The sequence below is a fragment of the Haemaphysalis longicornis genome, unplaced genomic scaffold (genome assembly GCF_048455015.1).
Source record: "Haemaphysalis longicornis isolate Haplotype H1 unplaced genomic scaffold, Haemaphysalis longicornis Haplotype H1 scaffold_1, whole genome shotgun sequence".
Taxonomy (NCBI): Eukaryota; Metazoa; Arthropoda; class Arachnida; order Ixodida; family Ixodidae; genus Haemaphysalis; species Haemaphysalis longicornis.
In genome coordinates, this window is record NW_027526203.1 from 189,192,702 (window position 1) to 189,214,673 (window position 21,972).

Genomic DNA, 21,972 nt, shown 5'->3' on the forward strand with positions numbered 1-21,972 from the left:
CGTCGTAGCACGTTCGCTGTCACGATGTCTACCACCGCCGCAATCAGGCGAAGTAGCGACATAACGGACCCAAACAGGCTTCCCACGGCGTAACGGGGTAACACAGAAGCTTCGAAAAACAAACGTTTTATATAGTCATAACCGTTCAAAACTCTTGAACGGCTGGTACTTGTCTTAGGTCTCCCCATTATTTAGCGCAAAAAAAACTGCAGGTACATCTGAGACAAAATCTGTGTAATTAACCGGCAGCCCCCGCGTTCATTTAGTTAGGAACGCTCGTTGGGTTGGTTTTTACGATAGTAAGCGAAAAACTATGGCCGCGGAAGACACGCGCGTTCAAAACTGCGCAGTAAGGCTCCGGCACGTGTGAGATGAAAGCAAGCACAAAAAGAACAGAACCCACACTAGCACTTCGAAGGCTGTAAATTTGAATTGCGTTGGACAAACCTCTGTTCAATTCATCAACAGAGTAGTGAGACAGGGAGGGAGAGAGCGTGAGCGGTGATAGCAATTAACGGATAACGGCGCCACAGCCTCTCTGGCGCATCACAGCTCCGCACTTCTGACAGCTTTCACGTTGAATGGAACTGCTTTAATTTTTCGAACAAATTCTTCCCTATGGAGTTCAAATATATACTGTGTGGTGCAGTGGCCAGTAATAATTTGCGGGACATCATCGCAGAGCTCACTGAGGAAGATTTCTGTTTGTTGTTTTCTGCTTGTATAACTGGTGGAGCACTCCAAGAGTGCGTTACTCTCTATTCATTTAACGCCTACCCACGTTTCAGTGTGCGTCAGAGAACATCCCAATGTTTCCTGAACTTACGCAACACTAACTCCGGCTCTCTTGGTACCTACTGATTGCGTCATTCCAGTGGACGCTCTTGAAGTCTTACCTTGAGGGCAAGAGAGTGGGTGGATCTGTCTTTTCGCTGAACCGGAATTAGCCTCACCGCTAAACACGACGCTGTTTAGAAACTTCGCACGCTAACGCCAGGGCCGGATTAAGCAAAATGGGGGCCCTGGGCTACTGCGCTAGTGTCGGCCCTCGACTCCCCCCCCCCCCCCCTGCATCCCCTACGCCTTTTTTTACCCGAAATAAAAATATCTCTCTTTCTCTCTCTCTCTCTCTCTTAAAGCCTCCGTCCCCACCCTCCCCCCGCTCCACTACTAAAATGTACCATTTTGTTTTATTTTAGCTAAAAGCAGTTTTTTATTTTAAAAAAGGTATTCCAATTACAACAGAACAAAGTACGATTAATGGGATTCATGCGATAGTGATGCATCAGATCTGTTTTTGCGACACACAACACAAACGCAGTCACTAACACGACCGTCGGAACTCGCGATACGTGTCCGTTCCGTGGCCGTAAACCACAGAGCGGCCATTGGTACAGTTTGGTCCAGCTCAAGAAAAAAAGAAAAACACCCAGTGAAAACACCAACAGCTATGTTTACTATGTGAATTCGCTTTATCTAGATATGTTTTCTTAAGCGTTTGGTTTTATGTGGGCCCCTAAATCTATAATCTCGTGAGGAGACATGCCGTTGTATCAAGAACAGTGTTTATTGGAATTCAACGGAAGCATCACAGTGCGGAAATTGTTATTCATGTTATGCAATAAGTACATAGTAGATTCGGTATATATTCATTTTAAGAGCTTGCAAGCACAAGAAAATAGACAATATACTTCAGATTAAATGACAAACTTTAATTATGAAGCATTTCTTTGATAATGGCTCAGTTAACAAACGAAGAAAAGAGGACACCAAATACACGTGGTGCGAACGAACGCCATTTGTAATGATTCGAGAGAAGAAAACAGACTACTACCCGCCGCGGTGGCTCAGTGGCTAAGGCGTTGCGCTGCTGAGCGCGAGGTCGCGGGTTCGATTCCCGGCCGCGGCGGCCGCTTTTCTGATGGAGGCGAAAAGCAAAAACGCCCGTGTGTACGAGATTTCGGCGCACCATAAAGATCCCCAGGTGGTCAAAATTAATCCGGAGCCCTCCACTACGGCGCGCCTCATCGCCTGCGTTGCGTCAGCGCGTTAAACGCTACAATCAATCAATCAATCAAAACAGACTACTATGGATGATTAAAAGCGGGAGTTACATTGCAAGAACAACAAACAACGATGAACAAGAAGACGTACCCTTTTTTGGGTTACAGTTCAACGTTTACTCACGCAGGTTGGGAGAAGACACAAGAAAAAATCTCACGGGCACTCATGTATAGCGCTAACAGTGCTCTTTTAAAACGGCATCTTTCGGGCCTTTGCCTTGGCAAAATCCGATATAGTTTGCTCGAAAGATAGGTCTCTTACAAGGTCACGTTCAATGGACATGATAGCAAGCGAGTTCAACTTGTCGTCCAGAAGGTTTGAACGAAGGCGATTTTTTATCAGTGACAACTTGGAAAACGATCACTCGCTCTCACAGTTCGCCACGGGTATGCTTAGATACATTCTTAATGCAATGGAAAGGTTCGGGAACACGTTAATAAGTTGTCTTTCGTGTAGCAACTTTATTATACCCAGGGCACTCGTGTCTTGGCACACAGAGCTTTGCAGAAAGTTCGCAAACTGAACGAATTCAGCCGGAAATACTGGCTCCAAATCGTTTGGGTAGGTCTCCACCAATCTCTCCGCTTGCTGTGCAAGAGAGATCATGCTTCCATTTTCCGTCAGCAATTTTAAGAATCCGAACTTCTCGCAAAGATCAGCGTAGGCAGCCTTTCGCACTCGCAGAGCAGAGCCTAGACAGTCAAGTACTACATTATAGGTCTCTACAAGAAACTTTTTTTCTACCACGCAGCGTACTATCGCTTTTCCCGTCCGGGTACTTACTCAAAGCGATACGTTTGCTTTCATCCTGATAGCACTGACTAGAACTCAGCTTGCGTGCTCTCGCCTCGAAGGTATCAAAAAGAGGTCGCAACGAATCAACAAAGCCTTCCAGGGAGCTCAGAAGGTCTACAGCGGTTGAAATGTCTAAGCCTGGTTTCTGAAGTGCTACGCTCGTCTTGTCAAAACGCTCCAAGATTTCACACCAGAAAATCGCCATGAATGCCGTCTCCAGTTTTGCCATTTTCTTAAGGAGCGAGCACGCTTCACTCCTAGTGTCACCGTTTTCTTCCTCGTTCTTCGCGATGTGTTCAAGGCAACGCAAAATTGCACTGAAATTTTTCATAATAGCCTTGCATGATTCAGCATGTCTTGACCACCTGGTCTGAGAAAGGCTTTTTAGTACGAGGTGTTCCCCAGTGGAATCCAGGCTGTCCAGAAGACATTCCCACCGCTTGGGGGAGGCAGCAAAGAACACGTACAGTCTTTGAGTGACACTGAAGAATTTGACGGCCTCAAGGCAACTGTCAACGCTACATGCGCCAACTAAGTTCAGTGAGTGACCAGCGCACGGGACGTATACTGCCAAATTGTTGAGCTGTTTGATTTGTGCTTGCAGTCCTTTGTATTTGCCTGACATGTTACTCGCGTTGTCATACGCTTGCCCCCTACAGTTGCCAATTGAGATGCCGTTGGTTGTCAGTAGGGACATCACGGTATCAAAAAGGTACAAGCCAGTGTGGGATTCAATGGGAACAAACCCCAGAAAGCGTTCGTGCACTTTCGCATTTAAACAGTACCGTAAAACCACTGACAGCTGATCAACGTGAGTAAGGTCTGGAGTCGAATCAACAATTAGAGAGAAGTACTTTGCCCTTTTTACTTCGTCAGTGAGCCTGTCCTTGACAGCCTTGGCCATGAGCTCGACGAATTCGTCACAAATTGTTTTTGACAAGTAAGATGGGTGGCCTTTCCCCTTGTTCCCATAGCGTTTGATGTGCTCCTCTAGGAAGGGATCAAACTGGGCAATGGCTTCAAGTACTCCCATATAATTGCCATTTCTCGGGGAGCCAAAAACCTCCTCGCTGCCCCTAAACGCCAGGCCACGCTCAGCTAGAAGCTTGATCACTACGACTACGCGCTTCATCACCTCTGTCCAGTAAGCGGTCTGAGTGACCAGGTGTTTAACCAGCTCCTTGTCAATTGTGCTGCTCGAGTTAGAGCGGGTTAGCCATGCTGCCACGCAGTTCCGGTGTTCGACACTGTTTTCATGCGCGGAAACATTTTCTTCTCCTCTTTTCCAATCAGAAAATCCGTGCGTGGTGAAAGAACTCGGGTTGCTCGAAAAGAGTTTACACATGAAACAGTAAGCACAGCCTTTGGACTTCGAATAAATTAACCAATGTCGCTCGTATGCCTCCCCATTGACAGCCTTTCTCGCGAAAAGATGAGGTGACATATAGCGTTTCTGAGTTTTGTATTGTCTTTCGGAAGACGGAAAACTTTCTGCCCGATTTTGAAAATACAACGGCCCCTTCTCAATGCATTCGCCCCGAAAATTATCAGTAATAATGTCCGGCCACTTAGCTGGGTCACTTTGCAGAATCTCGGGGCCTACCTCTTGCTGCTGTGGGTCCTGTAGTTTGTCGCCACAAGACGCCAGCTGAGGTCCTGTCGAGGCACGCGGGAAGATGATCCGCAGTCGAGCTACCGTGAAAAAAGTCAGCGGGGTCTTTGAGCGTCGTTTGCTGGAGCTCGTCATCAGCGGGCTGATTGGAGAGGTGTGGCGCCAGTTGATCAGAAGCAGTAGAAATCGGGTGGGGCAGAACGCACACGTGGAACCCCATGGCAGGGGTTGCACCGAGTGGCATGGATGTTGCTTGCGTAGGGACAGGACAGGGCTTGCTTGACGTCGGTTGCTCACAGGTAGAAACGGAGGAGGTTGCCGTCCTTTGCGCAGAACCCGGTGAACCAAGGGGAGTGAACTCTTGCTGCTCACCGGGGAATCGTTGTGATGGAGTCGATAAGTCCTCCACAGAAGCACTCCCGGCACACTCAGGATTTTGAAACGAACTCGTACTGGAGCAATGACACGACTTCACGGAAGCTGCACTCAACAGATATTTCGTCATCTTTGGCAGCTTCTTTTCACGCTCTTCTCTTTCCAACTTTGCCTTTCGTTTGGACGCACCACTTTGATGCTTTCGAGTGGACATCTCCTCTTTTAGCTATTTCCTTTCGTTCACCAAGCTGGTGAAATGAGACTTGGATCGTGCGCCAACGCTAGGCCAAGGAAAACTCGTTGCTTCTATCTGTTGGCATCTTAACGAGACGACAGCGGCGAAGTCATTTATGTTACACCAGAAGTGACGCTATTTCCACTGACTTTACATACTATGTACATGACGTTACAAACACTTTGCAACATAAAAAAACAATACAGTCCTGTCCAATCGTAATGCGAGGTTTTCCCTCTTCCCTAAAGTCCGATTGGTTGATTTCAAGATGTCCAGCCCCGGTCCAAATGCACCATTCACCTTCTGCGCACCCGTCTCTCCCATAGTGTCCGTTGGTCTGCTTTAACCACGCCTTTCACTACGTGCCTTCTCTCACGTAAGTCCCAGGGTTCGCGATGCCTGGCGCCAACCTGTCGGGGGAATGCGACGCAGGGTCTAAGCTCGCGCCGTCAAAGCGATCCGGCCTTGAAACGAATGACTTGCCAATAAATAACGCAGCCGTCGCTGCCTTTAAATTGTTTCTCGGTATGAGCAGGGTGTCTATTCATGCCATGTTACTGGTGCCCCAGAGCCGGAGCTCGGGCAGTCCACTGGCGATGTCTATCGTACGTATCGTTCCTGCTTTGTTCCTCTTGCAGGCCGCCTTTTTCGGGATTTCGGGCACAACTGACGCGCCGCCTCGACTCTGGGCTTCTCGAATTTCGAGCAGCGGCGCAGCCGGCGCAAACAACCGTCAGATTTACTCAGTCAACGCATCGGAAGCGTACCACTCACAGTGGCTCGCCGCCCGATGGATTCGGTAACGCTGGTCGGCCACCCGCTGCGACTTTAACGGCTTCGCGGCGCTGCGTTATCTTCAGCGCGTCTAGGTTTGTCCAGCCTGGTGAACGGTGTTCCTTCCGTACGACGGACGTTTCAAGTCAAGACGAATGCGGCTTGCCGATGGCAGCTCAACGCATTGCAGCTGGCGGTGAAACAGAAAACAGACGCCGAGAAAGCAAGCATCCTCTGGAACGATGTACACAGGGTGGGCCGACCCAGCTCGCTGCTTTGGCACTGTTAGGGCCCATCCCTTCAGAGGAGCGCTGCGTAATTGGAAGCTACAACAGGAACGTGTGTGCCTCCTATGCTCCGACTCTCGCACGGCGTGATTACAACTGACGAAAGACACGCAGAAGCTGAATTCTGCGAACACTGAGAAGCAGCAGCCGAACACCGCTGCAAATCTTGCTTGCTTAGTTCGGCCCATTGAATTGTCAACTCGGCTGGCTGCGAGTTCGGACTCCACTTCCTGGGAGGCTGAGCCGTTCCCTTCCGCCGTCTACGGAGAAGAGACACACGAAACGGGAGACCCAAGCCCGCGCGCAGCGGCTAACCCATGTTTTTTTTTTCTTTTTTAATAGCGGACGCCCCGAGACCGAACGATCCCCGCAGGGTTCGAAACAAACTAACAACACGAGACACATGGCGCTTTTGGCAACCTGAACCCCCTCGCTCGGAAACAAGGGGCCGCGTCGAAACTTCGGCGGACAAGCCGCCGCGACCCCCCGCTGCTTTGTTGGGGTTGGCCGAGCGAAGTGGGGCCCCCTTTCCTCGTTCTGCTTTTCTCCCTGTCACGCGTGTCGCTCGAAGTTTCATTATCTGAGGTTCCGTACATTAGGCCAGTTAATGTGGCCCCCTTCCCCTGCCCTTGGAGACGAGGCCCTGGGCTGCAGCCTCCTTAGCCCCCCCCTTAATCCAGCACTGGCTAACGCACACTAACGCAGTGCGCCATACAGAGAGGCTATGCAAATAAGAGCGATGTTGGTCTTCGCGGCAATGTTTCGAAAACTTTCCGTTCGTGAGTACGGCTGGGAAGGAGGAAACACACGAGGAGCCACCCTGCGGGGAAGAACGCCTGGCACTTGGGCGCTCGTAAAGTGCGCAGCTCACTTGTCGCGGCTGCTGCCGGGCGGTCTCCTGGTTCCGTTCGCTGTCGCCAGTGGCGCTCGTGCATGTTTTTTGTGCCGGATGGGCGGCCCGCTGTTTGACGCTGGAGGTACTTCTAAACGCAATACTGTAGGTAAAGACCTCGCTGCAGGGAGCAAACACAATGTGTCCTTGAGCGCTACTACCCGGAGGAAAGTGTGAGAATCACCGTTTCGTTGCTCAAAGTGAAGGGAAAGCATAAGCAAGGCCAGATTGTTTTGTTGAACAGGGGCCCTTTTCGGTTGCCTGGAGGGCTCGGGAATTCTTATGCAAAACACGAACATACTTGGAACGACGCTAAAACAGCTTGAAAAAGAAAAAAAAGTCACATGACAAGCGTGTAATTTCCGTGCAGATTGTTATCCCGTGGGCTAGAGCAGTGTTTTCGGCGACGGATATCTCGGACAAAAAGGCCAATTTCGAAATTTTCATTGTTAGTCGTAGGTAACGTCGACCGGCGATTCCGAAGTATCGAAAAATGTCCGAACGCCAATAATAAAAGAAAAAAGACTGGAAAATGAAAACACCTGTGCGAAAATCAGAATGCAATGACCGAAATGAAAACGCAAAACCATCGATTGACCAAAACGATACCCTTTCATTTCTCTTAGCTTTGCCCGAACGCCAATGTTTGGTATACGTCATTGTAGACCGTTCTCCTGGGATTATCGTGAACGTTTACGTCCTTCAATGGCTGCCCCCTCTTCCGCGGAGCGAACCGTACGCGCGGTCTACTTTTGCTATATCGCGCGCAAGGGCTATAAGCTCAAACAGAGCCAGGGTCAACACTTTCTCTCCCCCCCCCCCCCTCGAGTAGGTGCGGGCTAAACGCTTCATGGGCATCATCATCATCATCATCTCTTCTTCTTCATTAGAACACTTGGATAAAGTTGGCTTTGCCGCAAGGCCCTTCGGCGTAAGCCGCCACCGACGGCACAAGTCAGCCAATTTAAGCTTCGCTTGAATTATTGATTAATTTACGGGTAATAATATTGCCAAGACTATATCGTGTGCATTACAGGACAGCGACCCAGCTACTACCTTTTCTGAAAGAACTGCATTAGGCCCTAGACCTGCTTCGAGCGAAGACTATAACCAGAGCTATGCATGTTTGCCTTCTTACAAAGGCTCCGCGCTGTAATTCGCAAATGTTTGGTTTGAGGAACGTTATTTCTTCGCTGGCTGACCCCCCAATTGCATTCCGCATTTTTTCTGCCCTGTTTTGAATACAATTTGTTTATCATCGCTGACACGTTTGTGTTCATCCATCGTCGCTTCGGGCCTTAACCCTGACCTTTTCACGGCACCGCGGTTCTGTATGGAACCGCCTCCGCGACAACTTTGGTAAGCTAGACCGTCGTTCGTGCAGCGCACACCGATGAACGTCTTGATGTCGGCAACGCGCGCGGCTTTTCAAGCTACTGCCTCCTTTGGTGTTCGTTTGGCTATCTTCAAAGAAGGCACGTGATCTGCGTCTCGGTCTTCATCACACGGCTTTTATTACTGTGATTTTTATCGTTCGAAATGAGAAAGGCGCGTTGGCTGCCTCGCTTGCTACGCCGGTCATAGTCCTGCATTTAGGGCATGCAATCGCAAAGCGCCGAGCCGTGTCACCGACGCACGAGCTATGTTGCCGGAGAAATCGGAATACCGCCCTGTGGCACACCTGATGCCACGTCAACATAATCGGATGCTTTTCCATTCAAAACAACATACTAGCAACGTAGCTTTGAATAATTGCCACATTTAAGTCCAAATTAAATAGCTTAAATTTTGTTAGAAGAAGGGCATGCGGAACCGGATCGAAATCTTTTCGAAAATCAAAACATAGTCAATCAGTCCATCTTCGTTAGCACTAGATGATAAATCGTGATAGGATTCAATGACCAAAAATACTTCAATAAAATTCAAATGCGAGTGCATCGGCGGGGAAAACTGAACATCTCCCACGCACTCTAGAATTTAATCTGGTTAGGTAATCAAAACATTTCCCTCGTTAAGTGCTCGGAAAATCTTTAAACTCAATTCAATGTCCCTTTGAGAACCCCTCTGCTGGAAAGCTGTTCTGCATAATCATTTCCAAAGCAGGAAAAAACATACTTGAAGAGTTTGGACATTTCTCAGGAAGGAGCCGTGTATGCTAAACTAAAGAAAAATTGGTCGCGTACCTGCTCGCTTCCTTGCAAATGTCGTCGAACGAAGATAGTCTTCTGTCCCGCCCATATTTTACAATCATTCCCTCGCGTCTCGCTCCTTTCAGGATAAACACAGTGGAGGTTTGCTTGAGTCAGTTTAATTTTGCCGCGTTCTAGTTGCTCGCGCGCCATCTACTGGAATCTTTTGTTACTGTTGGAATTCTTGGGATGCCGCCCCAATGGGGCGCTGCAAGCGCTTCTCGTACTTTCGAGACAAAAATGTTTTTTTTTTCAAGACGTATTTCTTTATTTTCTACCGCAAAAAATCAAGCAGCCATGTATTTTTAATTAAAAGAACACTACAAATGTAACTTATGCATTGATGTTTTGTCTCAAATACGCATAATGTTTTCTTTTTGCTCAACAATGTTGACAAGTATGGAAACTGCCACCGGATTTGGTATATTGGAAATGTTTTGCCTATATTAACGTCTCGTTCAAGAATTGTAACTTTTGGCCGGGTGGCTAAATCGAGGGACAGACAGACGTACAGACAGACAGACAGACAGAGACAGATAGGCCAGTGTTTTCACGTTTAAGCAACCAGCCCAAGAAAGAATAGAGTCTTTAAAAAATCAGTTTTCTCAAGTTTAGCATTTCAGCACCAGTGCGCAGCTGAGCAAGATGCAAGTTGTGGGCCCTAACTTTCGCATCTGCCAACGTCCATTTTTACTTGGGGAGCTAGATAGGACTGTAATAATTGTGCACGCATTCTACCATGCTGATGCACGTTTATTTAAAAGTAGAATGGGAAGTTCAGTGCAAGGCTACGTATGGTTGGTTAGTTAGTGTAGTTGATCCACCGCATTAAAATCACCCGCAACTTCGCGTGCGTGCGCGCGTTATGTGTGGTGTGTGGTGCAGAGGGGTACTGGATAAGGCTGCGGGCTTGTAGTTGTAGACATCGCTGCACTGGAGGATGTTATCGAGAGCAGCTAGCCAGCCGCGGGCGACCCCGAGGACTGCTATTATAAGCGGGTTCTCCCAAGTCGAGCAGTGTGGCACTTCTCCCTCCGCCCTTCCGTCTCGAGCCAGGAGTGGCTGTTGCGTGTGGGCCGCCCAGTGGCGGCGCCGCGCCGTCGACGGCCGCTTTCGATGCGTCTATTTTGGCTCTTTGCTGCCGACCTTGCGCGAGCGACGCACTGCCCCTGGTCGTCGCGGGGGTCGTCCCGTGCCCCACCTTCCTTTTCCCTCGACGTCGCCTTTGTCTTCCTCGGTCGCTCTTCCTCTCTGCGAGTAGCGATTACGCCACGCTCGTTTAGACTCCTCTCGTAAGGCTGCGGACGCACGGGAGGATGCGAGCTCGAGGACGAAGGAAGAAAATAAGAAGAAATTTTGGCGGGCCCCAGAAGGTCGTTGGTTCGCGTCGGGACAGGTAATTCTCTGAGGGGGTGCGCTCTGCTTGCTCTCGCCGTGGCGTTTCTTCGTCTCAAGGTTTAGTTCCCGTCTGCGTGTACAGCACTTCCCCGCTAACAAAGACGAGGCCCTCCGCTGAGACGGTGCACTTTCGCTCGTGGCCCAAGTGCACAATGCAAGCTCTCGCTTGCCACCGCTGGCGACTCTCATGCACTGCGCCAAGATCGTGGTCTGCATTGCTTTGCCGCCGTAGTGTCTTGTGAGGTGTTTTCGTCGTGGGGTTATTGCTGATGTACACCGCTCAGCTTCTATGCGTTGGCACCAGAAATACCATGTAGCCGCTTCACGAGTATAGCTGTGTTGTTTCGCTTAGTAATCTTTGTAACACAGTGTTACTTCTAGTCTAGGAACAAGGTCTATGCAGCCATGTTGTCCCTTCATCGTCCGTGATAATTTTCTCCTGGATGCAATGGTAGGCGTTGCGAGTGATGAGGGCGTTCGGAATCATGCAAGGTGCAACTCCAGGCGAGAGCCTGAGAGGCCGCATTCTACCGCTGGATTTGCAGGCTATTCAGGGCAAATAAAGAAACATAAAAAATGGTGGGCTTAGCGCCTTCTGTTCTTGTTGTTAAGGGATCGCTCCGTTTAGCATACAGGGAACCACACCTTAGCGATGCCACGAACTGATCCCTGTTCCGCGCGCTAGTGCTCGCCCTATAGGGTCGTAATGTAACAGCACTATATATAGTGCTGTTGCATTACGACCCTAGGGCGAGCACTAGCGACGACGACAACGTGTATACGTTGTCGTCCACTTGCAGGTGGTTAACGGCACAGAACCTTCTCTCCCGTCCCCTTGTTGCGTCTAGGGCCCATATGTTCAAGCAGAGAAATACTACTTTCCATTCGCAACCAATGAGTCAGGATTTTGCTGGACACCTTTATTTCTTCCCAATAGACCCTTTGCAAAAAGGCCGGAGCTAGCGGAGGAGCAGTAAGCCATTCCGGCAACACTGTGCGCCGCCATCATGGAGGCGAAAACAGCGAAAGCGGCAGCAAACGCAGGGCCGCTAACGTCCGCCACAGCGTAAAGCGGGCGTGTGCTTCTCGTAAAGTTGTTTTTCCCATAACTCCGTGGGAAAATACCCTTGCTGCTCTTCCTTTATTTGAAAAGCAGCATATTCTGCACTTTTATTCGACGAGGTAGTCGACTGACAGACCCTACAAAACCCTACGATTTCTGCGTGGAATACCGTCGTCTGGGATGACGATCAGCAGCAAACGAATGCAGGATTTATTTGTTACTAAGAACCAATAGCCTTACCCCTGCCTACTCGTTTAGTTGTCGAGTTTTAATTGTGTTTATTCGGTGCGCGCTTGCCCCGTCTCAGTGGCGGCTGGCCTCTGTGAACGGACTACGAAGCTCCCATTCTTTGCTGCGCGCTCACGTTGCGACTGTTCGAACTTTTTAAACCACTCGCATAGAGGACGAAAGCATACATAAAGACACTGCTTTTGCCTCCACGAAATGTTCCGAACAAGCTTTCGTTGCCTCACAGATAGCAAGGGATTGTCCTGCATCTCTCTTGATTGCTGCGATCCATCCTTTTTTCGACTGTATGTCAGTTGGAAACATTTTGTTGGACACATGCAGTTAAGTTATACAAGTTATAAACATGTGATGTATCTTCCACCTGTATCACATTGATTGATTGTGGGGTTTAACGCGCCGACGCATCGCAGGCGATGAGGTGCGCCGTAGTGGGGGCTCCGGATTAGTTTCGACCACCTGGGGATCTTGAACGTGCGCCGAAATCTCGTACACACGGGCGTTTTTGCTTCACCTTTATCGCATAAGCAGTACAATCCGTGCACTGCGTCAGGGGGTTCGTACCTACATCGAGATTTATAGAAAAGCAGGATTCCCATTCAGTTCGAGTACTGCGTGGTCGCTGCGCGGTATGCGCCCTTAACACCCCGAAAGAACGGAATTCGAATATAATGTAAAGACAAAAAAATAAACTCCTAGACTGCATTCCCGATATATTGCCGTTGAAATGTCAAAACAAGCAGAGCAAAACACGCCTGCAGGCTCGAATTTTTGGCTGCACCGACGCGTTAAAACTTCAGCAGTCTTGATCCGCACGGGAGACGTACCACAAAACAACTCTCTCTCCCCCCCCCCCCCCCCCCCCAAAAAAAAAAAAGAAAGAAGACGAGCGCGTTTGCGATTCACAATGTCAAAACATCGATCAGCGCGGACAGAGAAGCTCGAATGCAGGCTAAAATTCGCCTGCACCGAAACAGCTCTGCTGTGTAAATGCCCGCCGCCAGCAAAGGTGGCAGTCGTGGCCAGTACGTGAAACGAAGCTCTCAATATCGTGTATAAAAAATACGCATTGCCATGGAGATTGCAGTTAAAATGGGAGACGCTAAACGTTCGCGTCGTACGTACCTTTCGCTTAGCATCATGCACTGCTCGTAAACATACTGCTTGCAAAGAGGTACGCAGCAGTGCGTGGGCATCGTGCCTTATGCTAGAGCACTAGCAGCGTATACAAAACAACCAAAAATATCTCTTTATGAGGCTGCAGAATGGTGAAGCGATGGGCCAAAACGCGTAACCGAAACGGCGTTCGTGAGCGACGCTTCCTTTATCATCTCGTCGTCGCGTTGGCCACCAGTGTTGCCACCGCTGAATTTTCAGCGTGGCCCGCCTTTTTGCAAAGGGTCTATACAATCAGCTTGCTGTACCGTCTGAATCCTCTGTTAGCAACGTAAGCCAAGCGCAGCTGGAGTGAAAGACAGGTGTCTTTAATGGTACTGCTGAGGTTAGCCCGGCAAAGGCACCTAGCTTGCTACACCAGATGTATGAGGGGAAATGAAATTGATGATGTGATGATGATGATGATGACTTCGAGGACGATGATGTGCTCACTAATGAAGCCTAATTTATAGAGTCTTATCAAGACCTGTACTTCTCAGGAAAGCCAATTGAGCTTTTGTCGCTCGGGCCCCGAGCGACAAAAGCTCAATTGGCTTTTCTGAGAAGTACAGGTCTTGATAAGACTCTCTATGCTCGTTTTGAGTTAGACCAGGGGCTAGCTAACACGTCCCATGCGTTAGTCCTTTAGAAAGCGGCTTGCCCAAAGACACTAAGAGGGTCGCCCTACATGCTGTATACCGCGCACATTGACATAATACGTGGTTCAAGTCCTCGCGCACGTCACAAAGAGTGCAGAAGGAGGAAGCGGCCAATTTTGTGTAAGCGACATTTAGCCGCGCGTGGTGAAGAACCGCTTCGCCATGCATGCTTGGACAGGAGGCGTCCTTAAAGGGACAGACAACCTATTTTTGTCGAGTATATGTTCTCTATCCCAAATGAAAGGGCATCCCTTAAAGCACCTTACTGAGAAACGGTTTTGCTAATAATGCCTCCCAAAAATCATGCTGGCAACCATCACATACAGTAGCGCGGCAACATACTTTTGTCTGTGTATGAGATGAAAAGCGATATTTGAAAACTTGTCCCCAGCTAAAAATAAGTGTGAACCGCAGGCGGTGTTATTCATTTATGGGTTTTTGTTAATTCACTGGTCTATTTTGCACGAAAGCGCCATCTGTTGGGATGGACGATAGGTAGAATCTGGCTTTACGTTGTGGAGGTCGGAAGTTCGATTCTCCCCGGGCGCGTCTTTTTTTTTTTTTTTTAAGCTGCCGTTGGCGTATGTGGAAACTTAAACCGAATATTTAGGCAGAAAAAACGCCCCTGACTAAGGCAGAATCGTCAAAGCTCCGTCACTGGGTCTGTTTACTGGACGCTGCCGTTGATTCTGGGCATGCAGGCTTAGTTAGCCACACAGAGCAACCCAGCGGCGGTGGGCGGCATGTCTTAAACATTTTCAAAGTAAGGTTAAAAATACATATACAATCTAAACTTATACGAATACTTGTGTTCAAAGGTTTTCAATAAGTTAATAAACGTTCCAGCAGTCACAGTAGCTGCTAGGTTTGCATGTCGCGTGACCGGGACACATATTGTAGTGTCAAGTTTATACACTACGAACCGCCACGAACTTCAGAAAGTTTGGTGCCAAATTAAAATTATTTCCGCCAGTGTGTTTAGAAATTGCTTGTGGTTACCGGGCTATATAAAACACTGGCTTTCGTTTGGTAATAGAGAACATATACTCGACAAAAATCGCTTGTCTGTCCCTTTAAGTTCCCGTGCGGGCGCGTAATTTTGCGGCGCAGCAGTCCATGTAGACCGCTGAAAACCCCAGGCAACCTTGGACGCAAGAAGCACCTTGTCTGTAGAACGGTGTAGGTAACTGTGGGCCGTGCACATCATGCACGATCGATGCCGCAGTGTCCGCTTTGACGTTCCCAGTTATACCGCACAGGCGCGTAGCCAGGATTTTTGTTCGGGGGGGGGGGGGCTAAGGTTGTTCTCGCCCCCCCCCCTTCCCCCCCCCACCGAAAGAAAAAAAAAACGCGGCAGTTTGCAAGCGCAAAATACATGTTTGGTTCATTAAAAAGACTGTCGTTCATTAAAAAGACTGTCTTGTCCCAATAACAACGATACCAGTTCTATCTCAAACTATTCAAAGGAATAATGGACATAATAAACTAAACATTGGGCGTTCTGCTGCTGAGACGCGGGTTCGATTCCCGGCCGCGGCGGCCGCTTTTCTGATGGAGGAGAAAAGCAAAAACGCCCGTATGCACAAGATTTCGGCGCACGTTAAAGATCCCCAGGTGGTCAAAATTAATCCGGAGCCCCTCCACTACGGCGCGTTAAATCCTACAATCCATCAATCAGTCAATTAAACATTTGAAGAAGTGGCGAATCCCCGCCCACTTCCCGGCGGCGATTTCACTATGCCATCACAGGATTTTGTATGTACGATTGGCCCAACGACCTAAGTCACCGCCAAGGAACATGATTGCGCGATTGTAGAGGGGCCTCCATTGATCTTATCATTTGCATTCTTACGTGCAGTTAAGATACTCATAACTACGTTTTAGTGCTGGCCTATATACATCACTCCTGCCCATATTACTTCACGGCAGCGCACAATTTGAAAATTTATGACATTTGTTGCATTGCTTCGGTTGAAAAAACGTCTGTGATTGGAATGGAGCTGTACGAGTTACCAAAGGCTAGTGCTATTAAATTGAACTAGGTTGTATTTTGTTTTTATATAGGCCTTTTAAGGTTCTCTCATGGTATTGGGGTTTATTGTGATTGTATTTGTGCCAGGTGAAGTTGTAAACTGGGCGAAAATCCGCAGATCCCGTGGTGCAAATCCGCGCCCGTGATACGGGACGTACATTGCACGCACGGGCACATTGTGCAGGCATTGCACTAAATGGTCACAGTTTCACGTGATTACTTGCTTTATTTCAACATGCGCAGTATGGTGTCTGTGACATCCGCAATAAAATTACGTAGGCCGTAAAAATGACATCTTTTTATTTAGTTGATGTTTAAATGTCGAAATTGTTTTGCTTATAGGCCTTCTGCGCCCGTACAGAATCTTCCAGTGTAAGGCCAATGAAGCAAAGTTTGTGCAGAATACACCGGGCCTATGCACTTACGTTATACGTAGCGCAGGTTTTATCTTAAGAAAAAAACGACAGGCTATGAATTATGCATACAAGAAGCGTTAGACATCACGCGCGAGAACTGCGCTGTTAACACGAACATGGTAGGATTAGCCCTCACGAAAAGCGAAATAATTCAGCCATCGGTACTGTCAAGCCATGTCAGTTGAAATTTCGGCTTCTGTTCTGATTGTGTGACGCAGTCCACCTCATAGCTTCTAAGGACGCCAGGCAGATATGAGAAGCTGGTGCTTTGTAACATCGCCAACGGTACGCCCAAATGTCGACTCTGCTTTAAAAAGCTCGGCCTTCGTGTTCTGAAATAATTGCATTATTCTCTGTCAAGTTTTCAATGCTTCGTGTGTAAATGCCCTACAGTCTGCCTGAAGTAGTGTACTATTGAGTAACTTTTGTGGGGCGGCAATCCCCTTTCGGTGTAAGTACCACCCCTGGATGAGGTAGAGCAAATCACTGCAAAGTTCACTATTCAGTGAAATAACGAACTTTAAATTTATCAAGAACAAATAATAACGCAAAGACGGCGTTGTTTGACCATACTCTTGCGGTTAGGCATGCAAGTTGAGCAAAACCATGCTGCATTTGGAATTTTGTCGTGAGATCTCAGGAAAGAATTATGATGAGGTCCTACCATTCTGGTGACAAACATTAATGAAAGGACATACTGTTTAGTGGACGCGTGCGCTGCCATTGTTAAGCCCAGCACACTGACGGTTTTAAAGGTAAACGATAAAACAGCATTGGAGGACGCACAGGAATTTTGCGGTTTTCGTTAGCGACTCGGGAAATGGAAATATATTATTATTTTGGGACGCTCCTTGGTCCACCAGGAAACAGGGTGCAGTGGGAAGCTGCACGTGGCCTGGGTCGATGCTCGAAATGAGTCAGCATTTTGTTGCCCGCAGCACCAAGAAAACATGCGTAATGGCATGGCCCCGCGTACATAAATGCCACAGACTACCGTATTTCAGCATGAAACGGGCAGTAATGGTACAGTTAAGGTGGTACAGCGACCGTGATGTTCAAATCAAAGCATGGTTTCAGGCTACGACATAATACATTGGCAAAAAATTGCAAAGTTGTTTACAGTGATAATTCCTCGGTCATTTCGGTTACTTAAGTAATGCTCGAAATTTACTTCATGCGATATTTTAGGACGTATAACAGTAGTGGATCCAGGCAAAATCACTTCAGCGCGCACCCGCACGTGGGGCGGGGGGCGGAGGTGTGCTGGTGCTCTTGAGAGGGCCTGTGGTCTGTAGCCTGTCTTTTTTTAATTACGACATTCGTTCATCATACCAAATCGATTGAGCATTGAAAGAACGATACTCTTGAGCCCACAAAACATCAAAAAAAAAAAAAAAAAGGCCAGAAAGAGCTGAAGGAAAATTCTACTAGAAAGGCACGTTGGTTTTTTCGCCAGCAGTACGAAGGCCCTTCACTTGCGCACACTGCTATGATGATTTTAAAATGGGGTGTAGCAGGGAATGCGCGCGTCGGTATGAAACGCGGCAACAAAAGTTCCGATAACGGGCACACCATGCGACAGCGGCTACCTCACATTGCGTTGTGTGAATGTAGAAGCAAACTACTAAAGCTCCAGCGAACACAAATATATTTTTAACTCTTCATGTACTTCATGGACAGCGGTAACTCTTAATGAACGTAACGCTGTCCGGATACGCTCTGAGTAACCCTCGTCAACTTTGTGCATCATAGGATAGTTGAGCATTTATATGAGTAGAATTTACGTTTTCCCTCTTTCAAAGGTACCTACCTGGTTCATAGCTGGCGCACCTTTCAACAACCAATTCAAACGTAAAAATTGCATTAGAAATAAAAGGAGATATAATTTTTTTGGCTCGCAGACATAAAGGTACTGTGACGTCGTGTAAATATTAGGAAGCAATAATTTAAATATTAAAAGATACAGTGATCACGCAAGGATAAATCAGGGGTCAAGGGAAGAAAATGACTTACAATTGCGGCCTCTTTTGTGTGTTGCATGGCACTTCGAGTGTGAGCTTCCCAAAGCCAGGGCGCTTCTGCCCTTGCACCGTTCTCTCATGTCGGCGTTGTTGTGACTCAGGCCCCTGAATATACACAGCTCTGGGCAGCCGCCGCCCAGGCAAAAAGCGGCCGTGGACGTAATGGAGGGGCTTTAGTTGTGACCAGGTCAAAGATGGCCATCGGTTATTAGTTACTGTCGCGACCGCCGTCTGCCCGTGGTAGGGCTGGTGACTGTCGCGCCTTCGCGCTTACAATAAAGCCGCGCCGGATTCGCCAAACCAATGCGATACGCTGCTGCCGCATTCATGAAAACCCGCTTTGGGGGCAGCGCGCCCTTTTTGTCAAGTGGGTGTTCCCCAGTTTCCTAGGTTAGCGAAAAATACCGCCGAACGAATCTGTCTAATCGCGGAGGAGAAAATGTCTGTCTGGAACACTGCTTTTAGGAGAGAACATGCAGTGCGCGCAAGCTGAGACCATGCCAACACCCTCCCGGGCTCCACAGAAACGTGAAAAAGAATGAAGGGGTGACGTGCAGAAGAGGGGCATACTTTGCTGTACGCCTCACCCACAAAGGCCCTCTGCCCCCCCCCCCCCCCCCCCCCCCCCCCCCCCCCGACAGTCATCCAGCTAAAGCAGGCGTTTCGCCCAATAAGCAGAACCATCGTTTTCTTCAGAACCACCGCCGCTTACACGTGGTTTTGCTTACGCATACAAAGATCGTCTTTTCCCTTTCGGGCCTTCATCGTGCCAGTCTTCACCCATCAATGTCCGGCGGTCCCTCTTTTTTTGCGCACTCCATGCTTCCCCGGCCATACCGCGACGAGTCAATCTACTCTGCTGAGAATGACTCAGCCGGGCAATTATTCTCTGTGTGGCGACATGCCACACACAAAGGGACACAACGCACACCTTTGGCGTCCCGTGGGCTGAGCTTACCCGAAGGCGCCATCGCTTTTGGAGCTGCACCCCTCCGCAATTATCCTGACCTGGGCGCTTCGTTTTGTGTAAGCAACAATGCGTCGGGACTCAGGACAGGCATTCAGACGTGAATGTTTTTAATAGTAGCATGTCAGAAGGTTATGCCCCTTTGTTCACAGGCGACGTACCAGGCATAACAGGCAGCACGGCGCTGGCCGGAAAAATTTCGGGGGGGCTTGAGCCCGGTTAGCCCCCCCCCCCCCCCTGGCTACGCCACTGATACCGCAGTGAACAGGAATCGATGAAGCTCTACATGATGGTGTGCCTTTATAGCTTATAAGTGCAAGGCATTAATGTCGGAAACAAGCTGGTCTTTCGGGTACGATGATAAGCACTGAAGCGCCGCCAGAGAATCTCGATGATGTAGGCGAAAGCAGCACGGTAACCGTTGATGTTGTCCTGTGGCTAAGCGTTAATTGCGCTGAAGGCGATACCGGAGGACGGAAACCAGACTCCAATAGCAGATGAGGTGGCTACCACAGATCCATCTGTGTATAGGAGGGTTTGTGCCCTGTATTTTTAGGAGATCAGTTATAAGATGAACTTTAGGGCAGAGGTGGGGATACCCTGTTTGCGGGTAATGCCGGGCACCCCTGTTGTAATTTGCAGAGCGGGAACATCCAACGCGGTTGCAGAGACGGAGCAGGGTGCTGGTAGTATAGCGGCAAATGGTCTCGCACTTCAGTAGTTGCGCTTACTGCTAAGGGGTGACCTCACTGCCGTGCTACAAATCGCAGTTGCGCGCGAAGGAGCCTGCGCGCCACGAGCAAGTGGTGCCAGCCGTCGGCACTTCACCGCGCATTCTCACCGTGGATGTGGTCTCTGGCACTCCAATGCACACCCTCAGGACTTGCGCTTCCATACTTTGCAGGACTCTCGCGTTTCCTTTTGAGAGGGGGACAAGTACAGGAAGGCTGTAGCGTAATAATCCAACGCACAGGACATCATACAGCCGAAGAGACGGGACTGTGAGCTGGATCATTCCATTTGTTCAAGGTCTGTGCGTATTATTGCAGAATGAGCGGTCATTACTGTTTCTCGCATATAATAAGTTAAATCTGCAGAAGCGACAGGAGCCCGAGGTGTGGTTTTCCCGCATAACTTGTATGACTGGTTGGCAAGACAGGCCACTGGGGGAGTTCGAAGAAGCGCTTTTGAATCAAACCCAGATGGGCGCCAGCATTTGAATAGCTTCGGCTTTGGGGTATTTCGGAGCGCTGTAAAGCAAATCTTCTGCATCTCTAAGCGTCCTGGGCAAACTTCGGAGAAAGCCTGTTGGAACTTCTCACCGGCGTGCAACACTAGCGAACGTGCCGTGTACATGCCGTATGCATAAACCTGCTCGGAGCGAAATGGCCACACCCTGGCGTTTCGCTCTGGACGCCAACTGGACATTGTGTGGCAGCGGCGCGTTGCCCGTGGAGCACCGTTCCCTAATTAATTGCCGAAGCTTACACTGGCGGCAGCGCCGCTTCCTGGAAGGGAGAGCAAAATCGTGCCCTTTTCGGCGGTGCACTCTACATTAGCGGTGTTATTCGGCCATCGAGTTTCCTGGAAGGAACCGGTCCCCCCCTGTTCGAAGGTGTCTTGCTTCATTCCACGCACTTCTCGCGCGGATAATTCTGTGGCCTTTCGGCCGCGGGGAGCAATAAGGGCTTTACGGACGGTTCAAGCTGGCCACTGGGAGCCTGTACTTATTTAAAAAACAAAAAAGAACGCTACACTCTTTGGCAAGGCCAAAGTATAACAATGGTGGAGTAATGATGGAGTATGGTGGAGTACCGGCCATGATAGTGGCGGTATCGCTTGCACTGCGTATCACATTAATGTAACGCCGCGAATGCTCACAAAAAAAAAAAAACCGCCACTATCATGGCCGGTGTGAGCACCGGGGGATACGCTTCCCAGTCTCATGTACTCACGCCCCATCGCCATTACCATCTGCAAATAATAATCATCATCGTCGTCGGACTCGCGCTTCCCGCAACGTCCGCTCCGAGCAGTACAATAAACGTCGTCTCCGAGACCTCGTCCCTCGCTCTCCCAATATATATATATATATATATATATATATAGTACCGTGTTTACTCGATTCTAAGCACCCCTTATTTTCCACAATTGCTATGCCCAAAGGGGGGGTGCTTAGATTCGAAAAACCTAAATTACCCCTTCCCCCAGCCACTTTTTTTCGCGGCCGTATCTCAACGAGACAGTCGCCACAAATAATGTTTTATTTGGCAAAGGTTCCAAAGAAACATAGGCGCAGTGAACCTACCGCTTACGTCTGATGCTCAGTAATCCTCACTACCATTCGAGTCCGTTGTGCCGCTTGGGCCACTGCTCCCAGTATCCCCCCAGCAGGTCGTCTGCATGCTGTTCCGTTGAAGTGGTTTGTAATATACTCGGCTCTGCACCTATGTCATTTCTATTTTTTAGAAGCAAACACCGTTAAAAGATATCTCCGTATTACTTTGTTGAGCTCAGTCTCACGAAAAGAGCATGAACACGTAATAACACACACAAAAAAAATAGGACGATGTGATTAGTGCAATGGGCTTTAGTCACCGTAGCGTACTTGGCACCTCTTAGCACGCCGTGTTTGATGCTCCCCCTTCTGCTGGTAGGACCTGCAGGTTGTCACTTTGGGGCTAAGGACGAACAAAGTCAGTTCTTGTGCTTTAGCATAGATAATCTTTGCATCTGAGGGACGTGGCGGACTTGGCTAGCCTCGGACCAGCTCTCGGACCAGTTGGCGTTGG

The 21,972-nt window shown here is 48.9% G+C and overlaps 1 protein-coding gene across 3 annotated transcripts in view; it reads left to right on the forward strand.

The window, feature by feature from the left end:
* The window catches only part of LOC144140082 (rap guanine nucleotide exchange factor 2-like), a 133,830-nt gene that overhangs the window by 101,212 nt on the left and 10,646 nt on the right, over positions 1-21,972 (forward strand). The window lies entirely within an intron of this gene.